Source organism: Sorex fumeus, unplaced genomic scaffold, assembly GCF_029834395.1.
Source record: "Sorex fumeus unplaced genomic scaffold, SorFum_2.1 ptg000033l, whole genome shotgun sequence".
Classification (NCBI taxonomy): domain Eukaryota; kingdom Metazoa; phylum Chordata; class Mammalia; order Eulipotyphla; family Soricidae; genus Sorex; species Sorex fumeus.
In genome coordinates, this window is record NW_026606090.1 from 26980380 (window position 1) to 26994924 (window position 14545).

At 45.4% G+C, this 14545-nt stretch overlaps 1 pseudogene; it reads right to left on the minus strand.

Annotated features, from left to right (window-relative positions):
- Positions 1–9201: 9201 nt before the first annotated feature.
- LOC130026224 (uncharacterized) lies at positions 9202–9314 on the minus strand (annotated as a pseudogene).
- Positions 9315–14545: the final 5231 nt, after the last annotated feature.

The window sequence follows — 14545 nt, forward strand, 5'->3', positions numbered from 1 at the left end:
CATTCCTACTTTGGACAAACTGGCAGGCTACCGAATGTAGCCTGCCCACACGGCAGAGTCTGGCAAACTCCCCGTGGCGTACCCAATATGCCAAATACCAGTAACAATGATGGGTCTCAGTCTCCTAAAGAGCCTTGAATATGGCACTTTCTTAAAAATCTCAGGGCTAGGACGAAGGAGACGTTACTGGGAACTGCTCGAAGCAATCGGATGGTCGTGATCATGATCGTGACGTTGCTCAAGCCTTCCACAGCTATGTTCCCATTTCCCCGCCAGTGGGACACGTGTGAACGATTAGAGACTCTCGTTCCTTTGCTAGACGACTGGAGCCCTTGGGCACTTTCTCTCTCCCCCACTCATTTCTTCCACCAGGTCACTAAGGCACAGGCCTCCCTGAGACAGAAAGCGCCAAGCAAGTCCATGTTGAAAGTGCCCTGTTCCATCCTTGGCACTGCATGATGCCGGTTCTAAACACTTCCCTGGGTTCGTCCACTCCCAGTCGAAGAGTTCTGATGGTTTTCCAGGGTCTGCGTGGAACTCACTTCAGATTCCCTCCCCAGCTGTGCCAGCACTGACAATCTGTGGCACCCAGCATGGATCACAAGACTGAGCTCCACCTCTAAACGGCTAGCTGGCAAGATCTCTTGAATGGGGTCTCAACTTTTGGTTAGTGTTAAGGCATAACTTTCTGGAAGGGCTACCTACAACAAGGCCCACTTGTTAGGACCACTGACTCCAGTGAAGGGGCACTGAGGAGTGGGCCAGGGAGACCTGGGTTTGATCCCAGCACTGCAAAATAAATCAAAAGCACTGATTGTGTTGTGGATGTGGCCAAAGTAGTTGAGCACATGCCCCACGTGTCTAAGGCGTTGGGTTTAATTCACAGCATCCCATAGACCCTGAGCTTGGCTTCCTCAATAATAGCAATTACAATAGAGACAAAACAAGAATAAAATGCAATGGTTCCCTGTCTGAACCCTGGGTGAGAGGACTTATGTATAACTGAAAAAAAGCCCCCAAGAGGAAACATTCTCTTTCAGAAACTATGCCCTCAAAAAACTGCCACTTCCTCTTTGTACTCTAGAAGGTGTTGCACTGGGAATGTCCCCGTGCAATGCTCTGAATGACTTCAGCTAAGGCCCTAAGACTTTTCAAGTTGAATATCTTGAGCATTTAATGCTGCCTTCGGCTAGGGAAATCACTATCACTATCACTATCCTCCCGTTGTTCATCGATTTTGCTCGAGCGGGCCCAGTAACAGTGTGAAACTTGTTACTGTGTTTGGCATATCGAATATGTCATGGGTAGCTTGCCAGGCTTTGCCGTGCAGGAGAGATACTCTCGGTAGCTTTCCGGGCTCTACGAGAGGGGCGGAAGAATCGAACTCAGGTCGACCATGTTGGCTGTGTGCAAGGCAAATACCCGCTGTGCTATCGGTAGGGCGTTTACCTTACAAGCTGGGCCCGCTCGAGCAAATCAATGAACAACAGGAGAACCGTGACCGTGACCGTGGCTATCTATTTGACCACAACAGGATTGCAGATTACTTCATTGGGCAGGTTATACCTTTTTTTTTTAGTATTTAAGAGCAAATAACAAGGTGTCTATCCAAAAACACTTTTCTTCTCTTTGCAGATATTAATTTGCTTGAACCTTATTTAAAAAAAAAAAACTCTGAAGGAGGTATAATAGGCATTGCCTAGGGACAGGGAAAGTGAGGTCAGTCATTTTTCCAAGAAAACAAAAAGAGTTGGAATTCAAACCTGGGAGCCTTGCTTCCAGACTCTCCCTAACTCACTCCACCATTTACGTGTCTGTGCATGAACCTATACGCACCCATGCTGAAACCCTGTACTGTTCAAGGAAGAGATGGCAGAGGTCACAACGCAATGCCCCCAAGACCCCCACCCCCACCCCCAAGTATTCCAAGGTACTTGGAATTCAGTGAAGAGTGTATCCTCCAAGCAGCAGGGGTGGACACGTACCTTGAGGTTCTGGCTCCCACCTCTCCTTCCCAAACCCCGCTGAAATGCATTCTTTCCATCTGCCTGCATCCCATTCCGGTGATCAAGAACCCGAGGAAAGGGCCTGAGAATGAAATGGAATCAATGTGCTCTTGTCAGAGGCAGGCCCGGGAGAGCAGAGAGCCGAATCAGTACCTCAGTATTGACATTCTGTCGTTCCCCTGTGCCCTGAGTCTAGCAGCTGGGGATGTTGACAGCAGCCCTCAAGGCCAAGCCTAGAGCCTGTGCTGCCTCTGGAGAGAGGGAGGAATGATTGCCCAGCGCCTCACCCCAGAAATCCCAGCTGAGAGGTTCCACCGGGAGATGTAGCAAGGAGAGAAACTGCTGCCCCAGAGCCCTGGGGAGCAGAGGAAGCTGGTCCAGACAGGCAGTGCGTTCTGCTGAACACACAGAGCAGCAGCACCAAAGGCCCCACGGAAACCAGTCGTGGTTGAAAGAACAGGAAGCGCTGGCAGAGGAAGGGGCCAGGTGAGGAGGAACGGTAAACCCGGTATTGCAGGCCTCTGCCCTCTGAGATGTTTTCAAGAGTGAAAGATTCCAGTGTTTAAGAGCACTGTTGTTGATCACTGATCCTGTGAATATGTCATGTCACACAACACACGGAATTTTGCACAAGAGACTCTGTTTGCCTTGAAATGAGGAGATGATACTTGGTTATTTGCTGGGTCGACTCTCATAAATCCTTAAAAGCCAATATTGCCTGATATTGCCTCCCAGAACTTCAGGGCCCAAATCCCAAACCATGAAGCTTGTATCCATCACTTCGTTGACAAAAATGACCCCTGCCACCCAAACCACACCCACTCCTCACTGCAGTACCTTTTTTTTTTTTAATTGGAGAACTTTGGAGGCTGAAGAGATAATACAGCAGGCAAGGCATTTGTCTTGCAAGGGGCAGACCTGGGCTGAGTATCTGGAACTCCATATGGTCCCCAAGAAGGTCAGGAGTGATCCCCAAGCTAATGCCAGGAGTAAGCCCTGAGTACTACTGGGTGTGTGTAGTGCTTTGTAAAAGCAGAGAACTTTTACAAAACATGTTGAGAGATTTTCTATCCCCCATTACTTGCTTTAAAGACAAGGACGGAGACCTCAAACTAAGGAAAGTGGCATGTCTTCCAAAGACTAGAAGAGTTAAGAAAAATGGATTCTCTCCTAGAACTCCCAAAAGGGAACTCAGATCAGCTGACACCTTGATTATAACCCAGAGAAACCTGCATCCGACTCCTCCACACAATAGCAGAGAACGGATGTGTCATATTTAACCACTGAGTCTGTGGTGATGTTACAGTAGCCCTAGAAACTGACAGAAGTCAGACCATTTATTCATCTCTGACATGGACTTTGTGGGATTTGCAGGGGAGGAGGGACTTTATTTATTTATTTATTTATTTGTTTGTTTGTTTATTTCTTTTTAAGGTACCATGCATGATTTGCAAAGTTATTCATAGTTGAGTTCCAGGCACACAATGGTCCAACACCAATTCCATTATCATTTCTTTCCACCAGTGCCCTGAGTTCCCTCCCAACCCCCATTCTACCTCCTTGACAGGGATCTTTTTTTAATCAGTTGTAGTTGGGATCTCTTTCAGTTCTATTGGTTCTGTAGTTCAGATAAATAGATATATTAGAACTCTACATTGCCAATGAGTCTGAGGTCCCTGTACCCGTAACATCAATTTCTTTTCGTCCCTGTCCTTCTCAGTTCTATATTCTAAGAACAGGATAATATCTTACAATAATACCTTGTGTCCTGTTATCCTATATGGTCATGGTCACAGTCCTCCCGTTATTCATCAATTTGCTCGAGCGGGCCCAGTAACATCTCCATCATGAGACTTGTTGTTACTGTGTTTGGCATATTGAAATCATCACGGGTAGCTTGCCAGGCTCTGCCGTGCAGGTGAGATACTGTTAGTAGCTTGCCGGGCTCTCTGAGAGGGGCGGAGGAATCGAACCTGGCTCAGCAGGGCCGGCTGCGTGCAAGGCAAACGCCCTACCGCTGTGCTATCACTCCAGCCCTCTGTGCTATCCTATATACCATAGATAATTATGAGGCCATTCTATATTTGTCTTTTTTCTTCTGACTTACTTCATTTAACATCTATCCAAGTTGCAGCAAACTGCATGATTCCAACCTTCCTCACAGCTGTTTAGTATTCCATTGTGTCTATATAACACGTCTTCATTAGCCTCTCGGCTGTGGTTGGGCACCAAGGTTGATTGCATACCCTAGCTATTGTGCTAAGTGCTACAATGAATAATGGTGTGCAAATGTCCTCTTAAACAAATGTTCTGCGTCCTGGGGGTAGATGCTAAGAAGTGAAATTCCTGGGTCATATGGCAGCTCTATTTTTACTTTCCTGAGAAATCTCCATGCTATTTTCCATAGGGGTTGAATCAGACAACATTCTCACAGGCAGTAGATGGGAGTTCCGATTTTCCTCACATCCCCACTAACACAGACTGTCCCCACACTTGTATGTGTGTGCGCAGGGGGGGGGGGGGGCGGGGAGTATTTTGTTTTGGTTTGGTGTGAGATGCTTGCTGTCTTGATTTGGATTTCCCTAATAAGTGATGGTGAGCACTTTTTCATGACTATTGGCCATCTATCTGTTTTCTTCAAGAGAAATTTCTGTTCATTTTTCTCAGTCCATTTTTATAGGGGTTTTGATTTTTTGTTGTTTGTTGACCTTTGAGTATATATCTTGGATATTAAGGCCTCTTATATGCTGAGTGCAAATATTCTATCCCACCAAGTTGGGCGTCTTTTAGTTTTAGTCATATTTCTTTTGCCATGCAGATACTCTTTAATTTGATGTAATATGTTTAGTTTTATTTCTGTTGCTGTTGCCAGTGTAAATGTAGCTTTGAAAACATCTTTGAGGTTTAAATCTTGGAGCATTCTGTCAATATTTTCCTCAGTGGACTTTATGAATTCCAATATGATCGCAAGGTCTTTGGTCCACTTTTATTTGACTTTTGTGTCAGGTAGGAGATGTGGATTTAGCCTTTTCTTCTTTTTTTCCACATGTAGTTATCTAGTTTTCCCAACATTATTTGTTGAAGAGGTTACCTTTACTCTAGCTCATGTACCCAGATTCCTTGTCAAAAGTTAGTTGACCACAAATCTGGGAATTTCTCTTTAGATTCTCAATTCTAACCCATTTGTCAGAGAACCTATCCTTATTCCAGTACCATATTGTTTTGATCACTATAGCTTTATAGTATAGTTTCAAGTTAGGTAATGAGATACTGCCCAACTTCTTATTTTCTGTGGGACTTTATCTTAACAAAAATGCCTCTATGGCAGGCATTTTTTTCTTTTCCATTTTCTTTTTTTTTTTGTACCTCTCTTTTTAGTTTTTTAGGGCCACATACATCCGGCTTACTCCTGGCTCTGTATTCAGGGATCACTCTTGGTAGGGGTCTATATGGATGCTTGGGATCAAACCAGATGACATTATACCTGATGTCAGGGGAATAGTAAAAGTAAAGTAAAGGCCCTCCCGTTGATCATCGATTTGCTCGAGCAGGCCCAGTAAAGTCTCCATTGGAGACTTTGTTGTAACTGTGTTTGGCATATCGAATACGTCATGGGGAGCTTGCCAGGCTCTGCCGTGCAGGCGAGATACTCTTGGTAGCTTGCCGGGCTCTCCGAGAGGGGCGGAGGAATCGAACTCGGGTCGGCCATGTTGGCTGCGTGCAAGGCAAATGCCCTACCGCTGTGCTATTGCTCCAGCCCAGTTTTTACCAGTAGGCTGATACCCATGGCTTGGAGCATCCAATCCAGTGGGGAGGTTGTTTGCCTTGCACATGCCTGACCCAGGTTCAATCCCCAGCATCCCATGTGGTCACCTGAGTACTGCCAGGAACAATTCCTAAGTCCAGAGCCAGGAGTAACCTCTGAGCACTACTGGAGTGACCCAAAAAGTCAAATAAATAAACAAAGAATGATACCAGCTATAGGCTTATTATAGATTACCATTTCTATCTTGAAGTATATTTCTACCACCTTTATTTTGTTTGTGAATGTTGGGTCTTGTCAAAAGTTTTCTCTGAGTCTATAGATATGACCATGTGATTTTAATCTTTATTTTATTAATGTGTTGTATTAATTTAATTAATTTGTGTATGTCAAACCACACTTACATGACTGGATGAATCCACTTGATCATGGTGACAGGGTGTCAGGTTGACAGGTGATAACTTTTTGAAATTGCTGTTGAATTCAGTTAGCTAAGATTTTGCTGAGAATTTTTGTGTCAATCTTCACCAGAAAAATTGATTTGAAATTTCATTTCTAGTAGTGTCCATATCTGTCTTGGATATTAGTGTAACATTGGCTTCATAGAAGCTGGTGGGTAGGATTTCTGTTTCTTCAATACTTTGGAAGAGCTTAAATAGTTAAGGAGTGTCAAAAAAAAAAGCTAGGGAGTGTCTTCTTTGAAGATTTGATAGAGGTCCTCAGTGAATCCATCTGGACGAAGGCTTTTGTTCTTGGGGAACTTCTTAATAACTGTTTCAATTTCCTTACCTGTATTTGGCCTGTCGAGGTTTTCTAGTTCCTCCACACTCATTTTTGGGAGATTGCATGAGTCTAAAAATCTGTCCACTTCTTCTAGGTTCCCCAGATTAACAGTTTAAAGTTGGTCATAGTAACCTTTCATGGTATATTGAATTTCTGAAAGTTCTGTTGTAATTTCTCCCCTTTCACTTTTGATCTGATTTATTTGGGCATTTTTCTCCCTTTCGTTTTTCCTACTAAGTCCAACTGAAGTGTGTATCATTTGTTTATTCTTTCAAAGGACCAGCTCCTGTTTCCATGACTTGGTTTTCAGGTCTTCCCCTTCCCTTCAATGTCAATGACATTGTGACATTGAGCAAAGGTACTGTGGCACTGCCTGTGATGCTCTCCAGGGCTCACACCTGAGGTCACAGCTTTCAAACTTTCAGAACACCGCCGTGCCCTCACCAGAGTTTCATTTCCGGGTCATGTTTTGCTTTCTTAATTTTTTTAAATTTAATTAAAGAACTGCAATTTACAGAGCTATTGATAGTTGAGTTTAATATTTCAACACCAATCAATCCCACCACCACTATCAACCTCCTCCACTGGCGTTTCCATATTCCATCTCCATTTCCAACCCCTGCCCCATCCCTGGTGTGTCAATTTGACAGGCACATTCCAAAGTTCCAGTGGTTGCCACTTCGATGACTTCAGTGTAATTGAGTCTATGTTTTGTATACATGGTTAGACCACTCATCCATATCACCTGGGCCATGCTTGAATAACTGGAAATGATACACAGATCTGGACTTGAAGATTCTCTTTAAAAGTTGAAAGAGGTCTCCAAGAGATAGCTGGATGACAGAACCTGCCATTTTGCAGGCACAAGGTTGTGAATTTGATCCCCGGGGAACCCCCCACATGGACCCACCTGCAGCTCTCTTATCTGGAACCTCCTGTACCACCACCGAAATGACGATCTCCATTCCCTGCAGCCAGATGGCACAACTAAAGTGTGCCCAGCCAGAGCACCACAACCCAAAACAAAATGTGGTCAGCACCCTGGCAAATAGAGCAACCAGAATGTGCTAAAGCACAATTAAAGGCACAAAACCCCTTTCGTGCGAGCAAGTGGGCCAGCATTGTAACTGAAGGGTGCACCCCTACATCAAGCACCAGGCCATAGATAGATAGATAGATAGATAGATACTTGGGGGGTGCACTGACAGCTACAGTGCTCAGGAGCTATTTCTAACTGGTGATGCTCAGGGAACTTTATGTGGTACCAGGGGCTTAAAACAGGACCTTGGGATGCAAGGCGAGCACCTTGGCCCTGTGCTATCTCTCCAGGCCATATTATTTGTTCTTTCTTGTCCGGGCCTCATTTCTATCTCTCAGATCATGTCCCTACAATATGCTGGGATAAATCAATCCCAGTACCAGTCCTGATGCTTTACCCTGAAGCAAATGCCTGCATTTCTCACCCTGAGGGGCCCAAGCACCCCTTCTCTCCATCTGATCCTGTCCCTTGCCACTCTTATAATGTTCTTCATCTCTGGGCCATGGTCACAACCTTCAAAGAGGCCTGAAATTGTTCCCTCAGCCTGGTGCCAAATTCCCATTCAGTATCTGGCTGGGAGAAGGTGGCTGGCACAGCCGTCTCTCAGGAAGGAACCGTGGAAGCAAGTGGAAAGAGGCCCAGCCCTGTCCTTGGGAAGCAGGAGGGGATGTTTACCAGTGGAGAGCCAGCTTCTGATGTGAAGGCTGAAGGAAAGGAACTCCTCTTGCCCCACTGCCTGCCCTTGCAGTGTGTATTCCTGCATGAAAACAATGGCATGAATTGGGGTCCGGAACAATTGCACAGGAGTGCCCTCTGCCCTCTGACCCTGGAGGTTATCCCGAAATGAGGTCAGGGCTGAGCAACTCCACTTCCGGGTGCTAATCTGGCACCTGGGTTTTCCATCCCACCTGAGGCTGCCCAGCCCAGAAGAGGAGAGGACAGAGTGGAAGGAAAACATTACCCTGGAGAGAGAGAGAGAGAGAGAGAGAGAGAGAGAGAGAGAGAGAGAGAGAGAGAGAGATGGTCAAAGGGAGGGAGAGAGAGGGAGAGAGGGAAAGAAGGAGGGAGGGAGGGAGGGAGGGAGGGAGGGAGGGAGGGTTAACTGGCCAATCTGGGTTCGCTGTCCACACTACTCTGTTGGCTCTGGAACCCCACGTGTCTTCACATGGTCAGGAAAAGGGTGAAAAGAAAGGAGAGGTTAGATGTCCTGGACAGAAGCTCATTCCGAAGTCCAGTACCTGTCCCTGAGCGGTCCAACTTGTGTCCAGCCAGGAAGGACAGTGAGGCTGTGTCAGCTCCTGACACAGGGCCTAGATTGCCAACTGCAGGAGAGTCAGAAGCTTGTTCTTTGGTGATTTTCTGGTTGTCCTGCACAGACCCTCGCAGTCCAGAGACTGACTCAAATGACTCTCTCTGCTCATATATATATATATATATTTTTTGCCTTTTCTGGGTGCTCAAGGGGACCATGTGGAGCTGGGGATGGAGCCAGGCTGCCTGCATGCAAAGCATGTGCCCAGCCCTGGTGTATCTTTCCAGTCCTGATTCTGCCACAATTTATTTATTTTTTATTTTAGTATTAAACCATGGGAATTACAAAATTATCCGTGATTGAGTTTCAGGAACATTTAATATTTCATCCTTGAGTTAGAGGATATATCAGATATTCAATTTATAAGAACAAGTACTGCGCTTAATCTTAGTCTAAAGGCCAAGAAGCAATCTGCTAAACTTTTTTTTTTCCTGTTAGTTTACTTTTAATTTTAAGGACACACCACGGGTGCTCAGGGTTTCTTCCTGATTTTACACTCAGGGATCACGCCTGGTGGGGTTCAGGGAACATTCTCCTAATACTTTTCAAAGCAGGGAGGGAGTTCGGATTCGCCCTCTGGCTCTAAGGTTCAGTCAGAGTGATTGCATGTGAAGGTCTGGAGACTATTTGCTGTGCCCCAGGGATTCAAACCAGAGTCTCCACCTGAAAGGCGAGTGCTGTTAACCCCAGTACTATCTTTCCAACCTCTGATTCTGCTATTTTTAAAAAAAGGTCTGGGAACTACCACCGTTATCTAACCTCCACTTATAAAGGAGAAAGCTGAGCCCTGTTGAGATAAAATACTGGAAGTCATGGAGAAGGAACCTGCCCTCAGAAGTGAGTGTGAGATTACCAGTAGTCATCTTCCAGGGTCCAGTCTTTCTGCATTTCTTCTTCTTATTAATTTGCCTGCCCTGGGCTTTGCCTGGACGCGAGGGCTGCTCAGTCAGAAACTTCCTCGCAGAGAAGGGGGACCACAAATCTCAATCCTCACCCAGGGACTGGGAATAAGGGCACCTTCTGGGGTTCACAAAGAAAATGTTGACTTGGGAGGCAACTGGTAAACCAGCATCTACTGTGTAAGCACATTTTAGGGCAGAGCCCAAGAGCAAAAAAAGCAGGGTCTCTGGATGGCTTCACGAAAGGGGACCTGCAGCTTCCTTCTGGATCCTTCCAGGGAAGGAATTAGTGTATTTGTGCATTAGTGTATTTGTCACCCAACACGCTATCCTCCGATTGTGTCTGTGGGTCAGAGATGAGCAGCAACTTTTCTATGGGGTTTGATCTCAGGATCTCTCAAGAGGTACCAGCCAGAGTGTGGACAGGACCCTCAGTCATTAGCGAGGGGAGTTGACTCAGAATCAAATACCATCTCCAAGCTCACATTTCTTTGCTTTGGAGCTACACCTGGCTGTGCTTGGGGCTTATTCCTAGATTTGCACTCAGGAATTATTCCTGGCAGTGCTTAGGGACCTTGAAGGATGCCAGGATCAAACTGGGATAGCACCTGGCATCGAACCTGGGTCGAGAAAGTGCAGCAGATGATGAAAGGGCCTTACCCAGGGTGCTGTTTCTCCAGCCCCTCTCCAAGCTCATTTATACAGCTGTGATCATAGCCTTCCTTTGCTAGCCAGGCTGCTTCTTCACAGGCAAAGAAAGGAATGCTCACCTCTGTGCCAAGGGTTTCTGGCAAGTGATGGATGGGTCTGGAGAGAGAGAAGGGGAGGTGGAGGGAAAAGAGAAAAAGGGAGTGTGTCAAAAGGAAGAAGCCATGAGGCATTTTTGTGACCAGTTTTTAAAGTCAACCACCTCAACTCTGTTCTACATTCTACTTCTGGCTGCAGTGGACTGAAGATTTAAAGGGATCCCAAGGTCCAGCCCAGTTTCAAGGGAGTGAGCATTGCCTCTGAAACGGAAGATCTTGGCAATCTGTGTGGATATGATTTCCCACGGGGCTGGAGCAATAATAGCACAGCGGGTAGGGTGTTTGCCTTGCAGGCAAGCAGCCAACATGGCCGACCCGAGTTCGATTCCTCCATCCCTCTCAGAGAGCCCGGCAAGCTACCGAGAGTATCTCGCCCACACGGCAAAGCCTGGCAAGCTCCCCGTGACGTATTCGATATGCCAAACACAGTAACAAGTGTCACAGTGGAGATGTTCTTGGGCCCGCTTGAGCAAATCAATGAACAACCGGAGGACAGTGACAGTGACAGTGATTATTTCCCAAACCACCACAAAGACTCAGTGTGCATCCTAACAGATTCCTTAGATCCACGACCACCTGCTCCATCACTGTTTCTGAGCCACAGTTCTCATGTTTTTCAATGATAGGGGCCAGAAAGCCGGTACAGCAGGTGAGATTCCCAGCATTACTTACTGTCCCCCAGGAAGGCCAGGAGTGATCTCCTGAGTGCAAGGCCAGGAGCAAACCCTGATCACAGTTGGGTGTGGCTCCAAAACCAAAATTATATAATTTTTTAAAAAATTTTGTTTAATACCCAAGAATGGCTGAGATTAGTACCAGGAATTTTACTCCATGACTTGGAGGCCAACCACACATACTAGGGGGAAAGGGAGCTCAGATAGAGAAAGGAACACCAAATAAAGGTGTTGGGAGGATCCTCCCAGGATGGGAGAAGCATACTGAAAGTAGACTATAGACCAAACATGATTGCCACTCAATGTTTCTTTTGCAAACCACAACACCCAATAGGAGAGAGAGAACAGAGAGGAATGCCCTGCCACAGAGACAGGGTGGGATGGGGGGATGGGGGGTGGGAGGGATACTGGGATCCTTGGTGGCAGGAAATGGGCACTGGTGGAGGGATAGGTGTTTGATCATTGTGTAACTGAAACCCAAGCACAAAAATGTGTAAGTCTGCAACTGTACCTCATGATGTCTCACTATTAAAAAAATTTTTAATAAAAATAAATAAAAATAAAAAAATTGTTCAACAATAATACTTCCATCAGGGGCTTTTTATGAGCCAGGAACATACCAAGCCTTTCACAAACATTTAGTATTTCCCATGCTCCTCTGGGTGGAGTACACAATTAGACCTAATTTCACATAGGATAAAACTGGGGTTGAACATGGTTCCTACCATTCCAGAGTGCAGAGCCTTTTTCTCTGGACCTGGATATTGGTGCTAGGGAAAGAGCATTTGTGGAGAGAGACCAGGTTTGATTGAAACTCTGCACAATACCTAGGTTGTGTCATTTTGGGCAAGACCTAGCCTTCTACCAAAGAGAAGAGAAAAGAGAGAGTGGAAGGGGAAGGAGATGGAGAGGGGAGCAAGGAGAGAGGGAGAGAGATGAAAAAGGATGGAGGTAAGGGCTGGGGCAGATGGCTGACATGTCAAGGTCCCAAATTCCATTCCCAGTACAACATGGTCCTCCACTACCCCGAGGGTGACCTTGGTAACCCCCAACACTGACTCACAAGAGCACCATCATGCTAAGTGTCAGCCATAGTAGTTCCCAGGGTCTTTGAGCACTGTTAGGCCAGTCCCTCAAAAAAAAATGAAATGAAAATGTTTGGGGTGATTATATTACAATTTGTCTAGTTTTGAAGAATTGGACCTCTTTGGGTCTAATTTTTCTTTGCTTTTTTTTTTTTTGTCTTTTTGAGTCACACCAGCAATACTCAGGGGTTACTTCTTCCTCCTGACTCTGCACTCAGGACTTATTCCTGGGAGTGCTTAGGGAACCATACGGGAAACCGGAGATCAAACCTGGGTTAGCAGCATGCAAGGCATATGCCCTATCCATTTTATATCACTCCAGCCCCCAATTTTCACTTTTGAATTATCATCCTGTTTATCATCCTCTTCCATATTTTAGGGTTAGATTCAGAGTCTGTGAAGAATGTTCTCAGGTTCTACACTTCTCCACAGAATTAACTCTCTCTCCCCAAAGTTTTTCCCCCAGTGCTTGTATGGCCTTAAAGTAGGGGAAGTCTATGAGTAGATAAAATGATGTTGGGGTGAGATCAAAGATGAAGAAATTTCCTTATTCCTTAGATGCTTTCCTGGGTACTTATATCCAGTGTTACCTTCCCCTCTTCCCATGAAAGATTTAGAAATACAATTATGCTCTATATTCCTTAAGTGCCTTTGAAGGGACAGTCCATCACCATTGTCTTAGTTTCTTTCTCAATACAGAAAGCTGAGGAGGAAGTTAACTTGATTTTGTTAATTTATGATAAAGGTAAAGGTAAAGGCCCTCCCGTTGATCGTCGATTTGCTCGAGCGGGCCCAGTAACGTCTCCATTGGAGACTTTGTTGTTACTGTGTCTGGCATATCGAATACTCTCGGTAGCTTGCCGGGCTCTCCGAGAGGGGCGGAGGAATCGAACTCGGGTCGGCCATGTTGGCCGCTTGTAAGGCGAACGCCCTACCCGCTGTGCTATCGCTCCAAACTGGTCTTTGATAGGATCTTTTCTGTCTGCAGGAGAATTCAGGGATTCAACAAACCTTTCAAAGGATGTCAAAGACTCAAATTCTTCAATCGATATCTTTCACTTGGAATCATAATTTGAGGCACCATACTTTAGCCCAATGTCCTACAGAGACAAAGTGGGGAGACTGGGAAAGTGTGCATTGCGTTTAGAGTCTTTGGATAGGGAAATAGCTCTGCCCAAGCATTGAGTTTCCTATTCCTGATCTCAGTACTGCATGGTCCCACAGAGTACAACCAGGAGCAAAATAAATAAATAAATGATTTTTTAAAAAAAAAATTTTTTTTTGAAAAAGAATAGAACCAGGAGCAACTAAGAAATTGGCTAAGTAGTCCCCAGAGCAATGTCAAAAAATAAGCCACACACACACACACACACACACACACACACACACACACACACACAATTAGAGTCCTTCAGAGTCTACAGAGATCATACTAAATGCTTAAATTTCCAAGCATAACACCAAAATTGTTATAAAATATTCTGTTCGACGACCATATTCATGCTTCATGTAAGTGTGATGAACTTTTTTTTTTCTGTTTTATTTTGCTTGGGGTTTGTCACACCCAGCAGTGCTGGAGCAGGGTTATTCCCAAAGGTGCCAGGGATCTAATCAGGTGACCAGATAGCCAAGCATGTGCTCAGTCATTGTGTTATCAAGAGATAGCTCTGGGGATGTCTTCTATCTAATTGACTTGCATAATCTCCACAAAAATGTCCACTTTGGGGTAGTTGAACTGGATAGTACAGGGTTTAAGATGCTTGCACTGCACACAGCTGACATCAAGTCCAACCCAGGCATCACTTATGTTTCCCTGAGAACCGCCAGAAGTGAACCCTGAGCACGGAGTAAGCCCTGAGCATCCTTGGTGTAACCCAAACTACCTTCACAGAGTCTTCCTACCTAGAGTTCTCTTCAGATGAAGAAGGAGGAGAGGAGTGGTCCTCATTTCCAGTCAATTTTCTCTTCAGAGATGTTTTCTCTTTCACAATCCTGCCCTAGAGGCACCTCGCAGGAACTCCTAAATGCAATTAAGCACACCTATCAACACCTTTCCCCTGAGCTAAAGAATAGGAAGAACTATTAGATAAGTAGCAATTATATGTGTTTTTACTCCTCCACCTAAAAGATGATTTACATTGTAAGGTAATTTCTCCAGCTGAACGCACAAATATCCAT